The following is an 11870-nucleotide window of genomic DNA, read 5'->3' as shown; positions in this document are numbered from 1 at the left end:
AGATCCTTCTTTCCTCCGTATCTCCTGTGTTTCTGGGTGTCGGCCCGTAAAACTTTGGATTTCTCATTTTTCTTTACCCCTCTATCAATTGCACATTGTTTGATTGGGCAATACTACTATCAATATAAGATGTTCCCTTGTAAGAATAAAATAAATTATTTTGAAATCAACAAGTACGTATGTCCCATTGGTGTTTTTCATATTGGAATTTTCCAGCATGAGATTCAAACTTCAATAACATTCCTTCACAGGGCTGGAGTATGCGAATGGTATTGAAGGATATTGGTTAATATTATGCAAAAGAACTGCCTTTCAGGCTACTTTTCAAATTGTCCATGAACAGACGCCCTTCTTTAGGTTCATATTTGAAGCTGATTGCACTAAAAAGGCCACTTATTGGAATAGTAACACAATGAATCTCCCACAGCAAATAACATGAAAATCATTGGTATCTGCTTCTGTATTTAGATATTTTACAGGAAAGTAATAGCAAGTTCCACTCTTTTAATCGCGATGCTAAAAGTTCAGACTTATTTTTTGCTAATTGTAGATCTCTAATAAGATAATCTTGTGTGCTTTTTTTTTTAATTCGGTAAATGAGGTTTCTTACTATTTTCTTTGAACAAAGACTCGTCAAAACTAACGGAATCAGTTTTCTCTTCATCGAATGTCGTTTGACTTGAAGGTGCGAAAATATAAAGCTCCTCGCTATGAAGAGCAAGTGCTCGGGAGAACAATACGTCAGTGTATTGAAGCTGTCGTCTGTTCTTGCTCTTCTTGAAGTGTGACAAGTCGATCATGCAAAAGTAACAATCAACGTAGTGATTGGTAGGTCCTCTCCAAACTCTAGAAGAGGCAAACGGCATGGTTTTTCTACTTCCACGCAACCAATGTTCTAACGTCGACCGAAATGTACCATAAGACGTATATGGTGCCCATCGTTTGTCAAGATCACCAACAGCAATTCCAGTAAGCTTTATAACTTTACAAAATTTGGTTCTAGGTATAATGGCATATTTCACTTGCTTTCTGCCAATATAATATCCACACACGTAACAGAAAGAGTCCGCGCACAATTTCCACTTACGACCCGTTGACGTGCTGTCGTCATGTCTAGCAAATGAATTACTATATACCCAGGTATACACACGTAAAGATGCAATTATAAAGTTAATTCTTTTTTTGCTAGCTGGAGGTAACTACTCGCTCACTGATTGCGACATCTATTGGGAAAAGAAGTTTGAGAAATGATAGAAAGGGACTGGGAGATGCTCTAGGAGAAGTTTCATTATTTTATTAGAACTGTGTGATATAAAACAACAGTATACGGGAAGTATGTATTTGCAATCTTTGCGACAGCAATCATTAGAATAAGGGAAAGTCAGTATTATACAATAAATTAAGGTTGCAATACATTGTAAGACTGGGCAATATTTTTTCATGGGACCAAAGGGATGCGTGAGATGACTGACATGAGGTGCTCTTGATAACGCAACACAAAGGTGAGAGTTAAAGAACAGATGCAAGTTAATCTTCTCGCTTAGGGGCTGCCCCAAGTCAGATGGGAGACAATGGGAAGTCCTGTTTTTAACAAAATAATTACTGTGCAGAATATGAAGAGATAAGATCGAGGATGGCCGATCAGAAAAGTCCTAGTGAGCAGAAGATCGGGATGGTCAAGTGATAAAGAGTATTGATACAATGTGAAGAGGTGTAAAAGAGAAGAATGTGTGATGGGGTTTGTAAAAATCATATCATAGTTGTTAACGTTGATAGTATCGAGGAAAAGCGGGTGATAGAGGCGTTGTTGAAAGTATTTAGGGCGAAGTTTTTCCTGATGGAACAAGATGTGGGAATATCCATAAAGTACTTGAATTGGAATTTTGATGCGGTAGGACACACAAAGGGCGTATCTTTCGAGAACTGTAAGTTTGTAGTAATAGGAGAGAGAGAGAGGAGTTGCAATTCAGGTCGGGTGGCCATACATGAGCACTGATCGGAGAAAGGATTTATAACTGTTTAATAGTTAGATCGATTGTGATTGTTAGCTGTTTGTTGCTAGCAACTGATGGCTAGCATCCTTTTAGAGGTTTACGCTCTCTCTTAGGGAAGAGTAGTGTATAAACAGTGGAATTAAGGGATTGAGTGATGGTTTCAGAGAAGTTCTTTATTTAATTATTTAAGAATTAATATTCTAAGGTTTTAATGACGTTTGCGATCCTTAACATTTGGCAGGAAATTAACGAGGAAGGTGCAGTCAGGGGCGTAAAAAAGGGCCCCGCAGACCCCGCATTGCGGGGCCTCAAGCCATCAGAGGGTCCCAAATCGTGAAGTGGAACGTAGAGAAGGGGCCCCGCTCAACGCTGTCTGCGGGGAGGCCCCCAAGCCTTTAGTTACGCCACTGGATGTAGTTACAGTAATATCGTACAAAATTGTAACAGCGGAAATATGGAAGGCATAATCGATATATAGAGATAGTTAAATTATATCGTACTCGTATAAATTTGTTGATGATGGACATGGAAGATGACGCAAGGTGTGCTAGCACATCACAACACTAACAAGTGTTAATCGGACAGATAAGGTTATCTTCTTGCCTAAGGGTTGTTGGGCTGCTTTAATGTAGACAATGGGAGCCTACGTTAGCAGATGATGGATTGATTTTGCAAATGATTGAAATATGAGTGGAAGATTATCTGAATTTGATCGTCTGTGAGGAGCTCCTGACTTAAGGCCTCAGGGGGTGGAGAGTAACAGTAGAGAGTGTAGAGTAATGATAGCGGTAGAGCGTAATATCGAGATGGACAATGAAGTAGAGCCAAGTGGTGCATGATACCTTTTTGGGGCATGGTACTTACCGTTTGTCAGAGATTAAAGGGTGTTGTGCTTGATAACGTATGTGAGATATAACGTTTCAAGATGAAACTGAATTCAGTTGCACAAGTCGGCTGTTGGACTAGGCACTTTGACTCGATATGCAATGCGGAAAGTGTATCGTTGTCGTTCTAACACTAAAAGCTTCTCGGATTTCGATGGACTCTTGATGTTCTTTTCGGAGGAATGAAGATAATGGCCTGGTGTTCTGTGGCATTGATCATTAGTTGCCATTTGCTACACCAGCCAAGGAATTGTTAATTGCTGACTGTATAGCAGTATTATTGGATTGAAAAGTTGTTTCTCAGGCAATAAAAGCAGTGTCATCGGACTATAGAAATAGATGAATTTTATCTGCAATAGGACCAAACCTCTCATATAGAATAGATTAATTAATTATAACGTACCACCGTTGTTAAAGCACTTATACATACAAAACAACTGCGGGAAACTTTGCAGTGTAAGGATACCTTAATTATGGTACCTGAATTTGCTGCAATTTGATTACAGCTCAGGCTACATTTAAGCTATTTACACTTTTGATTTAAATTTCAGAAGCTGCGTTCTCTACTTGCGGCTTTAAACCAGTTTTAGTCAACAAAAAGCGTGCTTCTATCTAACGAGTATAAAGGTAAATATATCAAAATTCCCTTGGGAAATTCTGCAGTATAAGAAAAACAAAACACTGAAACACTTAATATTACGACAACAGCGGTTTAAGGTATATAAATATTCATCAAAAAATAATAATAAGCCAAGTTTTGAATATCATTATCTAAGAGAGCGACCAGAAATTCTAGTTTTTCGGTCAAAATCAGGGCCAAATTCAATATCGTGCAACGTACTACGCAATTAAATTAGATTTTTTCCGGATCGAGTTTAGTCGGATTGCCATCTTTTCAGATGGGATATTGGCTCTGCCCATATCCAATAGTGGTTCGCAACGTGAGGTCCGATTCATTATAGAGGGATAAGCTATTCACAGATTGTCGGTGTATTCACATATTTCATATTGCTTCTAGTGGTAAATAAAAATAATAACAACAACAGGAGGCCGCAGTTCTGGTGTTTGGTGTCCCTCGTTCGATCCGAGCTCGCGCGGACTCCAGAAAGTAGACTTTGTGGTGGACAAACACCGTTTGCGTGGGTTTCTTCGGGGTTCTCCCGTTTCCTCCCACTTTCTTCATTCCATCATTTCATTCACTTCTCATCATCCCCCAAGGGCGCCGATCCTGGGGGCCGGGGGCCCCCCAAAGCTTATGTGGCCCCCCTATTGTATTTATGAATATACAATATTTGACATAATTTGAATGCAATTTGTCTTAAAATCCACATATTTATACCTTCTGCAACTGAATGGACGTAAAACTTAAAGATTTCATTTCATTTTTCAACAACAACAACAGAATAGCTGTCAAAACAGCGGCATCAAAACACCAAATAACATTATTAGTCGATTATCTTATGTGTTCTCTATTTTAGAAATTTAGGTGGATCCCTGGTTACACTAAAGGTTCAGGGACTTGAATAACCATACTACTATATTTATATAAATAACTCCCGGGTTCGATTCCCGGTGGGGGCACTCGGTCGAAAAAGTGTCAAACGCTTTTTTCAGGCCAGCTACCCTGAATGAGGTTTTCCTCATTCACACCAGGCAAATACCGGGGTGGTACCTAACTTATAGGTCCCAGGCTACTTCCTTCCTTTCCCAATCCTTTCTTCCTTCCCTTTTCCCGGATAGTGTGCTCGTCGAAGGACGTCATCCCTCAAACGTGACGGGCTAACATGGCCATAGATGCCGAAGGCCTAGAAATCTAAATCCTAAATCCCCTTATTTAAATAACACGTTATTTCTCTTTTTTTCCAGTTCGACACCTTGGGAGTCATTTACCTTAAAAAAAAAAAAAAGTTTAAGCATCACCTGCTGAATTGAAGGCCTGGATCTTACTGCTGTATTTTTTGGGGGTTGGGAACGAAAGGTCAGACAATAGATAAAACAAAATAAATAAGACCCCATCTCACTTGCAAGTATTACTATTATCCGTAGAGGCAGGAAAGTAGAGAATCAGTCCGAAGCCCAATGATATTGAACTTCCGAGCCCTTAGCGTCTTCTTTCTTTTATTACAATTTTCACTTTGAGGATCGAGTCCGCTGTAAACAATCTCATATATTCCTGACGAGAATCGAACCGAAGCCTCCTTAAACTAGAAAAAATGAAATGAAATTTTTGAGTTTTACGTCCCACGGTTATGCCGGTTAGGCTAAAGGAGACGGTGATGATGAGTAATGAATGAAATGGTGGAATGAAGAAAGTGGGAGGAAACGGGAGAACCCCGAGAAAACCCACGCACACGGTGTTTGTCCACCACAAAGTTCACTTGGCGGGAGCAGGGTTTGAACCCGAGACCCCTAGCACCAGAGGTGAACGCTCTACCACTGAGCCACCGCGGCCCCTCCTTAAACTAGAGAATCAATGCGCTAACCAGCGCACCACTGCTTTCTTCCGTATTGTATTGTATTGTTTTGATTTTTATCCTTTTTTATACAAATTATTTACAACATGAATGTATTAGTTCGACATTTCACAAGAACATTGAATGTGTACATATTTATACATGTAAATCATACACACAATATTAAAAATAGTGTCAATTTAAGTCGAGGTACAATTTTTCCTTATTCCAATTTTACATATAACGATATAAAAACAAAATAACAGTTAATAATAGTTTATAAACCTTTACTTTATAGATATGCAAAATATATATATTCTTTAAACCTTATCTACTACAGACATTTTTTGATATAACTGATTATGGATTTGCGAGATATTCTTCTACAGAATAGAAACAGTGCTCGAGTAGGTAGTGCTTGACTGCTTTATTGAAACCGGATGTTTTGTTTTTAAAAGTGGAAGGAAGCTTGTTATAAATATTCACTGCCATAGGATATGTACTATTTCTATGCACTTTTAAACGTGAAGACTACATGAAGATCCGACGCTTGTCTTTATGCAAATGAATATCTGCGTTCAATCGGAAGCTGCTAGTACCTATCTCTATATCTTTTCTTACAAATTTTAGGAGTTTGTATATATATAAACATGGAAGAAGTAAGATTTCAAGAAATTTAAATATAGATTTACAAGAAGATCGAGTTTAACTTACAGTCATAAACCTTAAAGCTCTGTTGTATAAAACGAATATAGAATTTAGCAGTGCAGTAGATCCCCAGAATATAATATCATATTTCAATTTAGAATGAAAAAGTTCAAAATAAGTTGTGAGCAGAACATGCTGACTGACACTATTTCGTAAAAGCTTTAACACGTAACAGGTTTGAGCCAGTTTACTAGATAATTTTTGAATATGAATTTTCCAATCCCATGTACCTGACACCCAAAGACCAAGAAATTTGATTTCCGGAACGTAATTCAACGTTTTATCTTTAATTGTTACGAGAGCCGTAGCTATAGGTTTCGGCGGCGCCCCTCTACACTCACCTTACCTTTTTTGTTTTTGTTTGTTTGTTTCTACATATAAGAGAAGCCGCTTTTGTTGTTATGCTACGCTGAATTTTTGTCAAGCTTTTTGGACAGACCATTGCAACATCCAAAAGCTACCATTATGTATCATTTTACAAATAAGACCTGTTTTCAAGATGCTTATTTTGTATTTTCTGTTTTTAACTTGACAAAACTAATTTTGATTGTATACAAATCCATTTGCAGAACAGTTACGAAAAGAGCATGGAGCTAATTTTCCTACGTCAGGGAAACCGTTAGACTTGGAGTTGGTAGACGCAGGTGGTGACGTTGGAAATATCCTGGTTCCCTGAGCATAGTAGTAATGTCAGAAATCGAGCCCACGCCCCAGAAATGGAGTCCCGAAGTTTTGGGCTCGGGTTTCATCTATTCGACTATTAAACATGGAGTTTTTGGACGCGGGTGATGGCGTTGGAAAGATCTTGGTCCTCCTAGCACATCGGTTATGTCAGAAATGGAATCAGGCATTCAAGGTCCCAGAAATGGGGTCCTGAAGCTTTTGCCTTGGGTCCCTTCTATTCCCTATTAAACATGAAGTTGTTGGACGGAGTTAGTGGCATTGGAAAGCTCTTGGTCCCTTGAGCATAGTGCTGATATCAGAAATCCAATCCGGGTCTGGAATCCATAAAAATAGGATCCTGAAATTTTGGGCTTACGTTCCTTTTATTCGACTAATAAACGTGGGATTCTTGGACACGGGTAGTACCGATGGAAAGGTCTGGATTCCATTAGCAGATGTCGGAAATGGAACCCGAGGCCTGAGAAATGAGGTCCCGAAATTTTGGATTCGGGTCCATTCTATTTACCTATCAAACATTGAGTTGTTCGACGAGGGTAGTAGCGTTGGATAAGTCTTGGTCCCTCGAACACAGTTGTGATGTCAGAAATCGGGCTCTGACCTCGAAGTCTCAGAAATGGGATCCTGAAGTTTCGACCGCCCCACTACGGCTCTGATTGTTACACAAGGGCATTCTCTGATCTCGTTTTTTACTACGTGAAACACATGCACGAAGACTTTGTTCTATTTAGTATTAGTTCAGTTCTATCCAGCCAGTCACTGATGGCAGATATGGTGGAGTCTACTGCATTATATAACTCAACATAAGTTTCTCCGGTTTAGGGATGCGCACGAGACAAGATTTGTGGCTGTCTCGTCTCGAAAATGCGCTGTGAAAATGATGTCTCAACTCGAAAAATGTATTTTTTTTCTATTGGAAGAGCCGTGTCTCGACTCGAATTTTGTCAGGAAAATCCTGTCTCGACTCGTCTCGTGCGCATCCCTACTCCGGTTACTAATATATTTGTATCGTCAGCATACGAAACAATTTTAACAGAGTCTAAACATTGTGGCAACTCATTCATATATATTAAAAATAGAAAAGGGTCTATATAACCTTGAGGAACTCCAAATTTTAGCTCTTTGGTATCTGAATAACATTTGCTTACTCGCTGTGTGTCTCGAGTTAGACAGTTAATTTCAATAGTTTGCCTTCTGTTGGATATATACGATTTAAACAACTCATAAACATTTTCCTTAACACTATAATATTTCAAGTAAAATTCCATGATCAATTGTATCAAAAGCTTTGCTAAGGTCAAGAAATATGCCGGTTGCATAGCATTTAATGAATTTAAAGCGAAATAGAGAAAGGAGTAGATAGCAGTTTCAATAGACTTATTTGATCTAAAGCAATTTTGAGCAGGAGACATTAAGTTAAAATTATTTAGAAAACTAACATTCAATCATTGCATAAGCTGACTTCGCAGGATAAATCTTCTGAACAATAGCCCTCGAAGGATGATTTTATAGAGCGATACGCTCTATAATTACATAAGTGTTCCCAATAAGTAGATGTATATCCGACCTCATTGTTACGATCACATTTGAGTTCCCTTCTTCTCGGACCCATCGGCGAATCCACGGGAGAGCGGTGGGGGCTATTGCCTCTCCAATGGCTACCTTTTTATAAGTCTGTATACAAAATATTGCACTACTTTATTTTGATTTGATATAAAACTCCGTATTTTAAGCTCGCATTAGTCGTCCTGAAGGCGATGTGCAACTCCAAACGATTTTTGTGCATCCGCTAGTGGTCGGGCCACCGTACAGTGCGTTTGTAATTGCATTTATTAGTAATTAGGCTACATATAACGTATCAATCTTTAAATAATAAAGTTGTGTCTATTATTATTATTATTATTATTATTATTATTATTATTATTATTATTATTATTAGTAGTAGTAGTAGTAGTAGTAGTAGTAGTAGTAGTAGTAGTAGTAGTAGTAGTAGTATTTGATTAACTGTAAAAGCTCAGACCACATTACCAGCCCTGCTAGTCCACTACTGATGTCGTATACGCCGGTACACCACTGATATACATAAAGAAGTATCAACATTGAACCTTATTTTAAAAAATGATTCAAAATATCTATGAAAAAATCGAACTAAAATGCTCCTGCTGCTGGAGGGATTCGTGACAAAATGGCGTCAGCTTTCGAAGATGTGTTTCGAACCCCAATGTAGTGCAATCATTTCATTTAATACATGTTCTTTCTTGGACCTATTTTATCGTTCTTGGATCTATTTTATTTTAGTCTACTCTTTTATAACGTGTAGACGTATGGTGTCAACGTATTTACTAGTTTTGATTATTTTGTAACAATTTATTATTTAATGCAGGAGGATTCGGACATTAGTCCGCATCCTTTTGGTTGCATGCAGTTTATGCTGTGACTAATGAATGTTATTTAGTGCAACATAATTTAATACAAATTTCATATTTAAAACAAAATTAGTGCAATAGTCAACTTATCCTCAGTGCTGCGACTTTAATATTAATAACCACATTTTGTTTGAGAATATTAACCTTCTGTAACGTTCTTCGAACGTAATGAATTTTTATGGCACCAGATACCTGATACGTGTGAAAGAGTTGTAATTATATCAATGAGTCGTTTCCTCTTTTTGAGAAAAGCAAACACAAGTCTTATCAACATGCTGTTTGCATTCATACAATCAATAACCTTTTGTTGAACGAGGTATGTGATGTCGTAATCGTTTTGTATCATTACATAAAAGAATGGATTGCATTGTGTTAGTACGTTCTTTGCTATGATTGGGTTTTTGCAGCAGTTATTTTTAAGATTCATTTTTTCATACTCTATATATAGCCTTGAACTTACCAGTAGTTTGAATTTGCTTTCCTTTGTAGTCTGCGTATTTTATCGATTAATGACTAGTATTTTACTACAGAGTAATTCATAAGCTGTACTTAAAAAATGTGTTAGAAGCCTACAATTGTGCTCAGGGTGTTCACTTCCATTTTCAATGCAAAGATTATATCTTCTGTGATAACAAAGAAGAATGGTATTAGCAGTATTCATAAATGAAATGTTTTCTAATTCAGTTTTTTAGACTTCAAAATTATGCTATGCTTAAGTGTCGAAAGTATTTTAGAACAGCTTTGTCTGTCTGTCTGTGTACAAGTATCAGACCAAAAACGGTAATAAGAGACATTGAGAAGCGGTTTTCTACAGTCGATTAAGCGTTTGCAAAATAGAGTCCATCTCCTCCGCCGCCCCCTCTTATTCAAATTCGAAGTGGTTCAAATTGGTCATTCTCTGTTTCAATGTTTATCGCCATAGAATAAAAACGATAACAGATAATGACAAGCGGTTTCTTGTAAATAATTCAGCACCACAAGACAGCATAACATCACTATCTACAACACTTTACCAAAACCAATAGTTCAAATTAACTATTCCGGTTTCAATACTGATTTCCGAAGAGCAAAAACGGTAAAAGATAACAAGATGGGCGGCTTTTTGCAATCGATTCAGTGTTGCAAGAATAGATACAATCTTTTCTATGGAAGTTCCATTCAAACCAGAAGTGGTTGAAATTAATCATTTCGGAATTCAACATTTGTAACCATATAACAAAAATGGTAACAGATAGAGCGACATAGGGGAGAATGGGGTATTGGCGGTCACTTAAGCGCAATTCGATATACTGGAGAATTGGAAGCAGTTATTCGAACTTTTTAAAATGGAATAATTAAGTTGAAATGTACTCTTTGCAAAACAACAACTCTGAATATTCTGTGAAGCATAATCTATTACATACACCCGAAAAAGTGAAAGAAGAGCTTTGACCGGGATTTCCCTCACATGCGGATAATGGCGGTCAGTTCTTACACAATACAATTTTCATATAAAAATAATTTATTTCATAATAATTATGCTACTTAGCTTATGTATAACTGTATGGAAATGAGAGAAAGAACTAATTATGTCCACTGGAACAATATTTATTTTTGTACACTTTTCTTACATAGAATTCATAGAGTAGAAAATATTTATATGGTTAAATATTAATAATATCATACACGTTATAACGTAGTTTTCATAATGTAATTTCAAAGTTTAGGTAAAAATGAAAATCATAAAAGGTCTTTACAGTAAGAATCATAAAAACTTAGCTGCTTTTACAGAGGAGTTGCTTCAGTAGGCCTACTTTCAGCGTACTAAACAATTTTAATTATTTAAATGTCTGCCTATCTTTCTTGACCAATCGAATTATTTGTTATATTATTAGTAATAACAATAGGAACATAACTATAGTATTTATAAACTGCATGGCGGTAGTAATATACAGCATATTAGTACTAATATAGCCTTATAAGGTTTTTCAAAACGAAAAGTACAATTTTAATGAGTTTGAAGTTTCAGATAAAATATAATAAGTCATTTAGATATGTACAAAAACATGAAGTTACTACCTTAAAACAGTTTTCTTTTATCAGACAACCTTTTCAATTGCATCCATCACAAGTATATCCTTCTGCAGTGTCCCAACCACTACACGCTTGATGTACCCACAATCCGCACCCTGTACAGCGAAACCACATCTCACCGTCTTTACCAAACTCTTCATAAATGAGGCAAAGATCTTTGCCTATGTTTGTTTCACAGTCATCATCAGAATCATCGTCACAGATTTGGCTTTCATTAAGTGAACAGCCTTCTGAAGAGCTATCAAAATTCTTCTGTAGGCCTCTATTTAGTAATTTCTTCTGCTTACGTTCATTTTTCTTCTTGCTCTGTACTTCACAGTTCTTGAATATTTCTTCTTCCTTTCTCTCCTTTATCTTACTAGAGCTCTTAAGACCTTTCTGCAGTCTCTTTGCTTTCTTCTTTTTAAGTCGGTCTTTCATTGGTGTGAATGTTAATATTTCAGAATGCGTTCTTTCCCGCTCTTTTCCCCGATAGCCCGTGCTCGTCGATGGGAGATTATAGATGTCTTCTATTGGAACTAACATTTCAGGTTCTTTAGAAGATGTAGAACTAGGTTTACTTGGTGAACATCCTTGTTGCCCTCGATCTTCAGGTTTGTTGTCTGTTTGTAGACGAGAAGATAACAGCAAACCTGTTTCTGAGTGATCGCC

Source organism: Thermobia domestica, chromosome 5 (genome assembly GCF_964235325.1).
Source record: "Thermobia domestica chromosome 5, izTheDome1.hap1.1, whole genome shotgun sequence".
In the NCBI taxonomy this organism is placed as follows: Eukaryota; Metazoa; Arthropoda; class Insecta; order Zygentoma; family Lepismatidae; genus Thermobia; species Thermobia domestica.
This window is presented reverse-complemented; position numbering follows the sequence as displayed.